The 14,184-nt window shown below is 46.7% G+C and overlaps 1 pseudogene; it reads right to left on the minus strand.

Annotated features, from left to right (window-relative positions):
• Positions 1-5,020: 5,020 nt before the first annotated feature.
• On the minus strand, positions 5,021-13,120 carry LOC109783864 (uncharacterized; annotated as a pseudogene).
• Positions 13,121-14,184: the final 1,064 nt, after the last annotated feature.

Raw genomic sequence — 14,184 nt, forward strand, 5'->3', positions numbered from 1 at the left:
ATGTTTCTTGTGTTGACCCTGTCATGGGTTATGAGCCAGAAGAAGATCTTATGTTTGAGCCTACTTGAGGAACCCAGATATGCTTAAAGAAAATGTTCCCCTCTTGATTCCCAAGCAAGTGATTGTACATTTTCATTGATGAATAGCTGTTTCTTTGGCCCAGACATTGACAAGATTGTTTGTATGTTGAGAATAGCTTTAAGTGTGTTTTCCACCAAAATGATCCTTCTCTTTTTTCCAAAGGTGGGCCAGAGGAATAATAGAATTCCCAAATAAGTTTTACCCAAGATAGATCTACCGTGTTTAAGAATTTATGCAAATTTGTCGTAAGCAGGGCTTTATTGTGCTCCAAGATGTTTAAAATGCCTAGGCCTCCCTGTGTTTTTGGTTTGATGATCTTGTCCCAAGCAACTAAGGCCATGCCCTTTTCCTCCATTCCAAACTTTCTCCATCATAAGAGAGCATTGTAGAGCATCCCGGGAGCCTTCTTTCAATTATTTGCATTATTGGGTGGAGATCTTCCATTTTGGGGAGAGCATAATACTCATTGGTAGCCCCAGGTAGGTACAAGGGAAACTACCTTGCTAACATCCAAGGATTGCAAATAGGCCAGGCAGCTGCTCATTGGGAATGTTGATGGGCACCAATACTGATTTGCTATAGTTCACGGTGTGGCCAGTATAATCAGCATAGTGCAGAATGAGATTCTTGAGTTGTAAAAGTTGTGTAGGGTCAGCTAGAAGGACTAAAATAGTGTCATCAACATATTGTATGATTTGAAAATCGTGACATGACTGTCTGAGCAGTGGTGCTTGGATGAGATGTGATTTCATGGCTTCATTACAGATGGATTGCAGAAGATCAGCAGCCAGAACAAAGAGCAAGGGGGAAAGTGGACCCCCTTGCTTTACTCCTCTTTTGGAGTGAAAGACTTTACCAGCACCCCATTTAGAAGAATTGAGGAAGTTCCTGAGGAAAATATCATCTTCATCCAGTTGATCCATCTGCCCCCAAAGCCCCTGGCTTGTAAAATTTACAGAATGGTGCTGTGCTCAATGAGGTCGAATGCTTTTTCAAAATCCAGTTTGATCACAACAACTGGTTCTTTGGTTTGTTGACATTGGTGAAGGTATTCAAATGCCCAAGCAAGGCAGTCCTAAATGGTTCTACTTTTAGAAACAAAAAAACATACTGATTGGGGTGAACAACTTTGTGATGATTTTGATAGAGCACTTTAGCAGTGAGATGGGGCCTAGGCCCATCTCATCACTTTGCAAGTTGAATGACTGGCTCAAGCTTCAGATCAATGTTTTGCAGGAACAAAGTCTCCTCCTCTTGATGTGCATCGGGGATAACTAGCTTAGAGGCCGGGAGGTCATGTTTCATGACCTCATCATTTGCTAGCATTGCCACTGTCATGTTAAGTTCAAAATCTGCCACTGGCTTTGAAGGGATAGCAGTGTCCACAATCTCAGGTACCACAACAGGTATAAAGCCATGAATAACAGGCTCAAGGTCCTTGGCTGGCAAAGGAGCAGCATGCAAAATAGGTTGGTGGGCTTGGATGGGCTGCAACAGCATGTTCAGGTCTGGCAGCCCATTTAGAATGTTCTGGGCTTGCATTCCTCATTTAAGTGTCCCATTCCCTCCATTTCCATCTGATCTTTACCCACCGCCATGCTCTTCACAGCGGAGGCGAGTCTCCTGATTAGCGGGAGCTTTTGAGAGATCACCTTTTCTTTCTTTGGGAGGAAGAAAGAAAAAGCAAACCCCTACTAGTGGTTCATGGTTAGGAGATCTGGTTCTTAGTACATGGAAGGAATGGCGGTGAGACATGGAATGGAGGATAAAATTCTCAAAAGAAAAACAAAAACTTTACACTTACGGACCACTCCATACAGACTCTCCCCTCAACCAATCTCTCACTAATCCTCCCCTGATTTCGGAGTGGCCCCTTTCCTCCCCAATTAAATGTTCCCATCTCAATCCGTAAACTACTAGGAAAAGGCCTACTAGTGGCGCACCTGTTTTGACTACTAATGGCGCACTACAGGTGCGCCACTAGCATCACGCCATTAGAATTTTTTATTAATAGATACTAATGGCGCACCACGCAATGCGCCATTAGTATATCCCAAGGTGCGCCATTAGTATGTCTGGCTTACTAATGGCGCACCACATAGAAGTGCGCCATTACTAACAATATTTTTTCAAAAAAAAATCAAATTTTTTTTTAAATTTTTGTTTTTGTTTTTTTCTTAATCTCGAGTCAATATGACTAATCTCAAGTCAAATCACACTTTGTGGTCAAACTCCCCGGAAGGTCACCCATCCTCACACTACTCCAACCCGAGCACGCTTAACTTCATAGTTCTATCCAACCCCAGCACCAGCTCACTTCACATGCACTTGTTGATATATCTATCATATCAATCCTATTAAACCTTGTTGATGTCTAGGACTTTGCTCATGTTCATGAGTGTGATGAAATTTTGAAAAATTATTTCAAACTTCCCGGTCATATTACGTATCATATTTTGAAAAAAAAAATTAAACCAATTTTTTTTCTGTTACTAGTGGCGCACCTAGCAAATGGTTCGCCACTAGTAAGTTTGAATTTTTTTCCATTTATCCCCCCTCTAGATCTTAAAAGTCCCGTATCTTTCGTTCTGTTAGGTTTTTGGGGATTTTGAAGATGTTGAACGGGGTTCCCTGGTTCAAATCGATGTAACTTTTCGAGTAGATGATTTTTCATATAGAAATTTTTTTAATCCGAGTTCGTATGCAAAAGTTATGCCCATTTTACTAAATTTCAGAGAGATTTTGCAAATAAAGTCGAAATTCATATTTGTAATTTTCGCAACAACTAGACCACATATCACATGGGAAACTTATTTTTTTTATTTTTTTGACATTTTCATCATTTTCTTTTATTTATTTTTAAACTGAAAAGGCGGTCCAGGGGGTGCAAATAGCACCAGGGTTACTAATGGCACACCTGGTGTGTGATGCGCCATTAGTAGTTTTGAAAAAAAATTATTAGTAATGGCGCACCAGTGGACAGTGCGCCATTAGTAGTTTTAACTAGTAATGGCAAACTACTAATGGCGCACTGCCCACTGATGCGCCATTACTAACTAGTAATGACGCACTATTCTATGGTGCGCCATTAGTAACAAATTTTTATTATTATTTTTTATTAGTAGTATCTGGTGCGCCACTGCTATATAGTAGTGGCGCACCATATATCTGGTGCGTCATTAGTGTCCATATCATCTATAGCCCTTTTCCTAGTAGTGGTAACAACAATTCCGTAAAGTTTCCCTGTAGATAGATGTAGCAAAGTCTTGACCATTAATTGATGAAGTGATGCGATGTGACTTCTAGAGGACTAAGATTGACTCGACCGAAGTGTGCTTAGCACCACACTTTTTTCTTTTTCTTTTTTGCGGGCGTGCTTAGCACCACTCAATATCTAGGAAAAGGGCAACGTGTTGCAGCCGACATAATTGCCTCTTGAACAGGGCACTACTGAAAATCGGCTGAATGCCAAATGTATCACGTCCGCCGTCTGGCCTTCTCGCGCCAAAAATTGCTCGATGTGATTTTGGCGCCTATTTTATTAACAGCTCCCGCTAATTCGGTTCGCTTGTTAGTGGGGGTAGCAGAGGTCCGTTGGATGGGAAAGCAGTGAACGAACAGCCGATTTTTGCCCGTACGGCAGTTCTGCCGTGCGTGAAGGCACGGCAGACGAGCCGCGTCCAACATGCTAATAGGGGAAATTCAAACATCTTTCGGCAATCTGAAGTGCTTAAACATGCTCAAACTTTCCCACAACGATCTGTCGGGAACCATCGCATTCAAACTTAATGATCTTCAGCAACTTAGAATGACCTATCCTGCAACCATCTCCAGGTGGGGGAAATACCAAGAAATGGTGTATTTGAGTGTAAATAGCATAAAACTACTAGTTTACAGGTTAGGGTTTTAAAAAATTACCAGATTTTAATTTTTCTCAGAAAGATACCAAACGAGCGGTCAGCTGTTTCAAAAAACCCAAACCCGCGGTGACTAGTGATCTAACCGTTTTTCTGACGAGCTGGCCCCACCTGTCAGACCACGTGGACACGCGTGCTCACGGCGCGGCCGTTGTGTGACACACGGATAATTAAGCTACAATAATCGCACGTTAACGATGTCACGTCACCTTGGTTATTGTTGCTAATCTCGCGTTAGTTCGAAACCGATTATAATTCAAAATTCAAAATCAAGCAAACAATAAAAGTTTTCAAATATTAATACTAAAATGTTCAATAAATTGTAGATAAATCAGAGGCTATGATAAAATTGTAAACAACATTACTGAAATTTTATAAGTGGCTTAAAACAACGTCAAACAGTGGCTGAAAACATTATTTAATAACCTTTTTATTAATACAAAATAAATATGAAATGATATTTATCTCAAACTAGTTTTTGATGGTAGGATATATTGTGCTGTGATTAGTGGTCCAGCTCTCATATTTTACCAAACTCATTTGGTGCCCAAACAATTAGTGAAAACAGAAAAGAAAATAAAGAAAAAGGAAAAGAATAAAAACAGAAAACAAAACTTCAAAAAAAAAAAGAAACCCCCCAGTGGACCAGGCGGCCCAGCTCACACCAGGCCGGCCCACCTGGCCCAGCCACGCCTACTAACCCCCCTGGAACCCAAACCCTAACCGACACCCAGCGCCCCCACTCCCCCGCACTCGCTCGCCTCTCCCTCTCCCCCTCTCCTCTCGATCCCATCCGGATCGGGGAGGGGCCCGACCTTGACGCCCGTCCTCCCCGCGAACCGGCGCCGCCGACGCACACCGTCGCCGCCTTGTCCCGCCTGGACCTCGCCGGAGCCACCACGCCGGCCTGCCTCCCCGTCTCCGCCAACACCGTCGTCCCCGTCTACCTCCCCGAGCCCCGCTGCCCTTGACCCCACGCCCCGCGGTGAGGCCCGTGACCTCCTCTCTCCCTCGCCCCACGCTCACCATGACCTCGTCCGCGCCTTCGCCCACGCGCCCGTGCCCGACCCGCACTCGCTGCGCCGCTCGGGACTGCGCCCACGGCCACCCGTCGCCGGCCACCGCGACCCCCTGCCCCTGCTCGCGCGCTTCGCCGTGCTCTGCCACCCGCACCGGCGCCTCGCTCGCGCCCAGCGCCCGTGGCCGTACTCCGGTAACGCCCCCTGCAGCCGCCGCTCGCAGCCGAGGCCGCCGTCGCTGCCCGCTGCTCCACCTCGCCCGCTGGCCGCCTCTGCCCCGCCGGCGTAGTCGCATCCGCCCGCCCGTGCCGCGTCCCGCAACCCTGCGCGCTGCTCCCGCGGCTGGCTGCTGCGCCTGCGCGCCGCAGCCTGGCAGCGCCCGCCGGGACTGCCCCTTTGCCGCGCCCAGCCCCTCACCGCCAGCCCCAGGCCACCGCCCCCCTGCTCCGGCACCCAATCAGGTCCGCCGCCCCGCGCGCCCCTGGGCGTGCGCCCGCTCGGGCAGAGCCCCGCCAGCCTCGCCCCGCTGTGCTCCCGGGCTACTACCCGTTTTCCCGTGCCCGTTTGGCTCTGGGAGCCAATGACAAGGGGGCCCCAACCCCAGAACGTTTATAAAAAAGATTTTTTTTAAATAATAATAATAATAATAAATATTAATTTATTAATTAGCTAATTAACTTAATTAATTATGTTTAATTAACCTAATTAATTAATCTAATTAATCATGTTAATTAACCTGTTAACTACCTAATTAGTCTAACTAAAACTGTTAGTTAACTAGGCAGTCAATGACAGGGGGCCACCCTCTGTTGACCAGTTAAACTTTGACTGGTCAACTGGGTCCCTTGGCCCACATGTCAGCCTCTGTGTACATTCTGTGTACACAGGGCTGGGTACCCATAGCATTTTGTCTATTAATTTTGAATTAATATTAATTTCAGAAAATCAATAAAACTTTGAAAAATCATATAAAATAAATCGTAACTCGGATGAAAATACTTTGTACATGAAAGTTGTTCAGAACGACGAGACGAATCCGAATACGCAGCCCGTTCGTCCGCCACACACCCCTAGCATATCGAACACGCAACTTCCCCCCTCCCCCCGATTCATCTGTCCGAAAACGTGAAACACCGGGGATACTTTCCCGGATGTTTTCCCCCTTCGCCGGTATCACCTATCCCTGCGTTAGATCACCCCTAGCACCGCGTATTGCCTTGTTATATTTTGTGATGCTTTGTTTGCTCCGTATTTACTGTTTCTTCCCCCTCTTCTTCTCCGGTAGACCCCGAGACCGACGTTGATGCGACTGAGTACGACTACATCCCCGACGACCCCTCCTTGCAAAAGCAACCAGGCAAGCCCCCCCCCTTGATCACCAGATATCGCCTATTCTTCTCTATACTGCTTGCAATAGAGTAGTGTAGCATGTTACTGCTTTCCGTTTATCCTATCCTGATGCATAACCTGTCCTTGCTACTACTGTTGTTACCTTTACCTGCAATCCTACCTGCTTAGTATAGTATGCTAGTATTCCATCAGTGGCCTACATTCTTGTCCGTCTGCCATGCTATACTATCGGGCCGTGATCACTCGGGAGGTGATCACGGGTATATACTATAAACTTATACATGATACATGTGGTGACTAAAGTCGGGTCGGCTCGTGGAGCACCCGTGAGTGATTCACGGATTGGGGGCTGAAAGGACCTTTGTCCTGACGGCCCTTGTTGGGGAACGTAGTAATAATTTAAAATTTTCCTACGTGTCATCAAGATCAATCTAGGAGATGCTAGCAACGAGAGAGAGAGGGAGTGCATCTTCATACCCTTGAAGATCGCTAAGCGGAAGCGTTACAAGAACGCGGTTGATGGAGTCGTACTCGCGGCGATTCAAATTGCGGAAGATCCGATCCAAGCGCCGAACGGACGGCGCATCCGCGTTCAACACACGTACAGCCCGGGGACGTCTCCTCCTTCTTGATCCAGCAAGGGGAGAGGAGAAGTTGAGGGAGAATTCCAACAGCACGACGGCGTGGTGGTGGTGGAGCTCGTGGTTCTCCAGCAGGGCTTCGCTAAACACTATGGAGGAGGGGGGGTGTAGGAGGAGGGAGGGTTGTGTTGGGAATCGTAGCATAATTTTAAAATTTTCCTACGCTCACCAAGATGCATCTATGGAGTCTACTAGCAACGAGGGGAAGGGAGTGCATCTACATACCGTTGTAGATCGCGAGCGGAAGCGTTCCAATGAACGTGGATGACGGAGTCGTACTCGCCGTGATCCAAATCACCGATGACCGAGTGCCGAACGTACGGCACCTCCGCGTTCAACACACGTACGGTGCAGCGACGTCTCCTCCTTTCTTGATCCAGCAAGGGGGGAGGAGAGGTTGATGGAGATCCAACAGCACGACGGCGTGGTGGTGGATGTAGCGGCTCTCCGGCAGGGCTTCGCCGAGCTTCTGCGAGAGAGAGAGAGAGGTGTTGCAGGGGAGGAGGGAGGCGCCAAAGGCTGTAGTGTGCTGCCCTCCCTTCCCCCCCCTTTATATAGGCCCCCAAGGGGGGTGCGCAGCCCTAGGAGATGGGATCTCCAAGGGGGGGCGGCGGCCAAGGGGGGAAGGGGTTGCCTTGCCCCCCAAGGCAAGGGGAACTCCCCCCCCCCTAGGGTTCCCAACCCTAGGCACATGGGGGGGAGGCCCAAGGTGGCGCCCCAGCCCACTAGGGGCTGGTTCCCCTCCACTTTCAGCCCACGGGGCCCTCCGGGACAGGTGGCCCCACCCGGTGGACCCCCGGGACCCTTCCGGTGGTCCCGGTACAATACCGATAACCCCCGAAACTTTCCCGGTGGCCAGAACTGGACTTCCTATATATAATTCTTCACCTCCGGACCATTCCGGAACCTCTCGTGACGTCCGGGATCTCATCCGGGACTCCGAACAACTTTCGGGTTTCCGCATACATATATCTCTACAACCCTAGCGTCACCGGACCTTAAGTGTGTAGACCCTACGGGTTCGGGAGACATGCAGACATGACCGAGACGCCTCTCCGGTCAATAACCAACAGCGGGATCTGGATACCCATGTTGGCTCCCACATGTTCCACGATGATATCATCGGGTGAACCACGGTGTCGAGGATTCAATCAATCCGTATGCAATTCCCTTTGTCAATCGGTATGTTACTTGCCCGAGATTCGATCGTCGGTATCCCAATACCTTGTTCAATCTCGTTACCGGCAAGTCTCTTTACTCGTACCGCAATGCATGATCCCGTGACTAACGCCTTAGTCACATTGAGCTCATTATGATGATGCATTACCGAGTGGGCCCAGAGTTACCTCTCCGTTTACACGGAGTGACAAATCCCAGTCTTGATCCGTGCCAACCCAACAGACACTTTCGGAGATACCCATAATGCACCTTTATAGTCACCCAGTTACGTTGTGACGTTTGGCACACCCAAAGCACTCCTACGGTATCCGGGAGTTGCACGATCTCATGGTCTAAGGAAAAGATACTTGACATTGGAAAAGCTCTAGCAAACGAAACTACACGATCTTTTATGCTATGCTTAGGTTGGGTCTTGTCCATCACATCATTCTCCTAATGATGTGATCCCGTTATCAGTGACATCCTATGTCCATAGTCAGGAAACCATGACTATCTGTTGATCAACGAGCTAGTCAACTAGAGGCTTACTAGGGACAGGTTGTGGTCTATGTATTCACACATGTATTACGATTTCCGGACAATACAATTATAGCATGAATAATAGACTATTATCATGAACACAGAAATATAATAATAACCATTTATTATTGCCTCTAGGGCATATTTCCAACAGTCTCCCACTTGCACTAGAGTCAATAATCTAGTTACATTGTGATGAATCGAACACCCATTGCGTCCTGGTGTTGATCATGTTTTGCCCTAGGGAGAGGTTTAGTCAACGGATCTGCTACATTCAGGTCCGTGTGTACTTTACAAATATCTATGTCTCCATTTTGAACACTTTCACGAATGGAGTTGAAGCGACGCTTGATATGCCTGGTCTTCCTGTGAAACCTGGGCTCCTTCGCAAGGGCAATAGCTCCAGTGTTGTCACAGAAGAGAGTCATTGGGCCCGACGCATTGGGAATCACCCCTAGGTCGGTAATGAACTCCTTTATCCAGACTGCTTCCTGTGCTGCCTCCGAGGCTGCCATGTACTCCGCTTCACATGTAGATCCCGCCACGACGCTTTGCTTGCAACTGCACCAGCTTACTGCTCCTCTATTCAATATATACACGTATCCGGTCTGTGACTTCGAGTCATCCAGATCTGTGTCGAAGCTAGCGTCGATGTAACCCTTTACGACGAGCTCTTCGTCACCTCCATAAACGAGAAACATATCCTTAGTCCTCTTCAGGTACTTCAGGATATTCTTGACCGCTGTCCAGTGTTCCTTGCCGGGATTACTTTGGTACCTTCCTACCAAACTTACGGCAAGGTTTACATCAGGTCTGGTACACAGCATGGCATACATAATAGACCCTATGGCCGAGGCATAGGGGATGACACTCATCTCTTCTATATCTTCTGTCGTGGTCGGGCATTGAGCCGTGCTCAATTGCACACCTTGCAATACAGGCAAGAACCCCTTCTTGGACTGATCCATATTGAACTTCTTCAATATCTTGTCAAGGTATGTACTCTGTGAAAGACCAATGAGGCGTCTCGATCTATCTCTATAGATCTTGATGCCTAATATATAAGCAGCTTCTCCAAGGTCCTTCATTGAAAAACACTTATTCAAATAGGCCTTTATACTTTCCAAGAATTCTATATCATTTCCCATCAATAGTATGTCATCCACATATAATATGAGAAATGCTACAGAGCTCCCACTCACTTTCTTGTAAACACAGGCTTCTCCATAAGTCTGTGTAAACCCAAACGCTTTGATCATCTCATCAAAGCGAATGTTCCAACTCCGAGATGCTTGCACCAGCCCATAGATTGAGCGTTGGAGCTTGCATACTTTGTTAGCATTCTTAGGATCGACAAAACCTTCCGGCTGCATCATATACAACTCTTCCTTAAGGAAGCCGTTAAGGAATGCCGTTTTGACGTCCATCTGCCATATCTCATAATCATAGTATGCGGCAATCGCTAACATGATTCGGACGGACTTCAGCTTCGCTACGGGTGAGAAAGTCTCATCGTAGTCCACCCCTTGAACTTGTCGATAACCCTTAGCGACAAGTCGAGCTTTGTAGATGGTCACATTACCATCTGCGTCCGTCTTCTTCTTAAAGATCCATTTGTTTTCTATGGCTCGCCGCTCATCGGGCAAGTTAGTCAAAGTCCATACTTTGTTTTCATACATGGATTCTATCTCGGATTTCATGGCTTCTAGCCATTTGTCGGAATCCGGGCCCGCCATCGCTTCTTCATAGTTCGAAGGTTCACCGTTGTCTAACAACATGATTTCCAGGACAGGGTTGCCGTACCACTCTGGTGCGGAACGTGTCCTTGTGGACCTACGAAGTTCAGTGGCAACTTGATCCGAAGCTTCATGATCATCATCATTAACTTCCTTCCCCGTCGGTGTAGGCACCACAGGAACATTTTCCCGTGCTGCGCTACTTTCCGGTTCGGAAGGGGTGACTATCACCTCATCAAGTTCCACTTTCCTCCCACTCAATTCTTTCGAGAGAAACTCCTTCTCTGGAAAGGACCCGTTCTTGGCAACGAAGATCTTGCCTTCGGATCTGAGGTAGAAGGTATACCCAATAGTTTCCTTAGGGTATCCTATGAAGACGCATTTTTCCGATTTGGGTTCGAGCTTTTCAGGTTGAAGTTTCTTGACATAAGCATCGCATCCCCAAACTTTTAGAAACGACAGCTTAGGTTTCTTCCCAAACCATAATTCATACGGTGTCGTCTCAACGGATTTAGACGGTGCCCTATTTAAAGTGAATGCGGCAGTCTCTAAAGCATAACCCCAAAATGAGAGCGGTAAATCGGTAAGAGACATCATAGATCGCACCATATCCAATAGAGTGCGATTACGACGTTCGGACACACCATTTCTCTGAGGTGTTCCAGGCGGCGTGAGTTGTGAAACTATTCCACATTTCCTTAAGTGTGTACCAAATTCGTGACTTAAATATTCTCCACCACGATCTGATCGTAAGAATTTTATTTTTCTGTCACGTTGATTCTCGACTTCACTCTGAAATTCCTTGAACTTTTCAAAGGTTTCAGACTTGTGTTTCATTAGGTAGACATACCCATATCTACTCAAATCATCAGTGAGAGTGAGAACATAACGATATCCTCCGCGAGCCTCAACACTCATTGGACCGCACACATCGGTATGTATGATTTCCAATAAGTTGGTTGCTCGCTCCATTGTTCCGGAGAACGGAGTCTTGGTCATCTTACCCATGAGGCATGGTTCGCACGTGTCAAATGATTCGTAATCAAGAGACTCCAAAAGTCCATCTGCATGGAGCTTCTTCATGCGCTTGACCCCAATGTGACCAAGGCCGCCGTGCCACAAGTATGTGGGACTATCGTTATCAACTTTACATCTTTTGGTATTCACACTATGAACATGTGTAACATCACGTTCGAGATTCATCAAAAATAAACCATTGACCAGCGGGGCATGACCATAAAACATATCTCTCAAATAAATAGAATAACCATTATTCTCAGATTTAAATGAGTAGCCATCTCGAATTAAACGAGATCCAGATACAATGTTCATGCTCAAAGCTGGCACTAAATAACAATTATTGAGGTTTATAACTAATCCCGTGGGTAGATGCAGAGGTAGCGTGCCGACGGCGATCACATCGACCTTGGAACCATTCCCGACGCGCATCGTCACCTCGTCTTTTGCCAGCCTCCGTTTATTCCGTAGTTCCTGATTTGAGTTACAAATATGAGCAACCGCACCGGTATCAAATACCCAGGAGCTACTACGAGTACTGGTAAGGTACACATCAATTACTTGTATATCACATATACCTTGGGTGTTGCCGGCCTTCTTCTTGTCCCCTAAATATTTGGGGCAGTTCCGCTTCCAGTGACCACTTCCCTTGCAATAAAAGCACTCAGTCTCGGGCTTAGGTCCATTCTTTGACTTCTTCCCGGTAACTGGCTTACCGGGCGCGGCAACTCCCTTGCCGTCCTTCTTGAAGTTCTTCTTACCCTTGCCCCTTTTGAACCTGGTGGTTTTATTCACCATCAACACTTGATGTTCTTTTCTGATCTCTACCTCAGCTGATTTCAGCATTGAATATACCTCGGGAATGGTCTTTTCCATCCCCTGCATATTGTAGTTCATCACAAAGCTCTTGTAGCTTGGTGGAAGCGACTGAAGGATTCTGTCAATGACCGCGTCATCCGGGAGATTAACTCCCAGCTGAGACAAGCGGTTGTGCAACCCAGACATTCTGAGTATGTGCTCACTAACAGAACTGTTCTCCTCCATTTTACAGCTGAAGAACTTGTCGGAGACATCATATCTCTCGACCCGGGCATGAGCTTGAAAAACCAGTTTCAGCTCCTCGAACATCTCATATGCTCCATGTTTCTCAAAACGCTTTTGGAGACCCGGTTCTAAGCTGTAAAGCATGCCGCACTGAACGAGGGAGTAATCATCAGCACGCTGCTGCCAAGCGTTCATAACGTCTTGGTTCTCAGGGATTGGTGCTTCACCTAGCGGTGCTTCTAAGACATAATCTTTCTTGGCTGCTATGAGGATGATCCTCAGGTTCCGGACCCAGTCCGTATAGTTGCTGCCATCATCTTTCAGCTTGGTTTTCTCTAGGAACGCGTTGAAATTGAGGACAACGTGGGCCATTTGATCTACAATACATGATGTAAAGATTTTAGACTAAGTTCATGATAATAAAGTTCATATAATCAAATTATTTAATGAACTCCCACTCAGACAGACATCCCTCTAGTCATCTAAGTGAAACATGATCCGAGCTCAACTAGCCGTGTCCGATCTTCACGTGAGACGGACTAGTCAAGATCGGTGAACATCTCCATGTTGATCGTATCTTCTATACGACTCATGCTCGACCTTTCGGTCCTCCGTGTTCCGAGGCCATGTCTGTACATGCTAGGCTCGTCAAGTCAACCTAAGTGTATTGCGTGTGTTCCGAGGCCATGTCTGTACATGCTAGGCTCGTCAACACCCGTTGTATGCGAACGTAAGAATCTATCACACCCGATCATCACGTGGTGCTTCGAAACGACGAACCTTCGCAACGGTGCACAGTTAGGGTGAAAACTTTCTTGAAATTATTATAAGGGATCATCCTACTTGCTACCGTCGTTCTAAGCAAATAAGATGCAAAAACATGATAAACATCACATGCAATCAAATAGTGACATGATATGGCCAATATCATCATGCTCCTTTGATCTCCATCTTCGGGGCACCATGATCATCTTTGTCACCGGCATGACACCATGATCTCCATCATCATGATCTCCATCATTGTGTCTTCATGAAGTCGTCACGCCAACGATTACTTCTACTTCTATGGCTAACGCGTTTAGCAATAAAGTAAAGTAATTTACATGGCGTCTACTTAATGACACGCAGGTCATACAAAATAATAAAGACAACTCCTATGGCTCCTGCCGGTTGTCATACTCATCGACATGCAAGTCGTGATTCCTATTACAAGAATATGATCAATCTCATACATCACATATATCATTCATCACATCTTCTGGCCATATCACATCACATAGCACTTGCTGCAAGAACAAGTTAGACGTCCTCTAATTGTTGTTGCAAGTTTTTTACGTGGTTTGTAGGTTTCTAGCAAGAACGTTTCTTACCTACGTATGACCACAACGTGATTTGCCAATTTCTATTTACCCTTCATAAGGACCCTTTTCATCGAATCCGTTCCGACTAAAGTAGGAGAGACAGACACCCGCTAGCCACCTTATGCAACTTGTGCATGTCAGTCGGTGGAACCAGTCTCACGTACGCGTACGTGTAAGGTCGGTCCGGGCCGCTTCATCCTACAATGCCGCCGAAACAAGAAACGACTAGTAGCGGCAAGAAGAATTGGCAAACTCAACGCCCACAACCGCTTTGTGTTCTACTCGTGCATAGTAACTACGCATAGGCCTGGCTCATGATG

This window comes from Aegilops tauschii, chromosome 6 (assembly GCF_002575655.3).
Source record: "Aegilops tauschii subsp. strangulata cultivar AL8/78 chromosome 6, Aet v6.0, whole genome shotgun sequence".
Classification (NCBI taxonomy): domain Eukaryota; kingdom Viridiplantae; phylum Streptophyta; class Magnoliopsida; order Poales; family Poaceae; genus Aegilops; species Aegilops tauschii.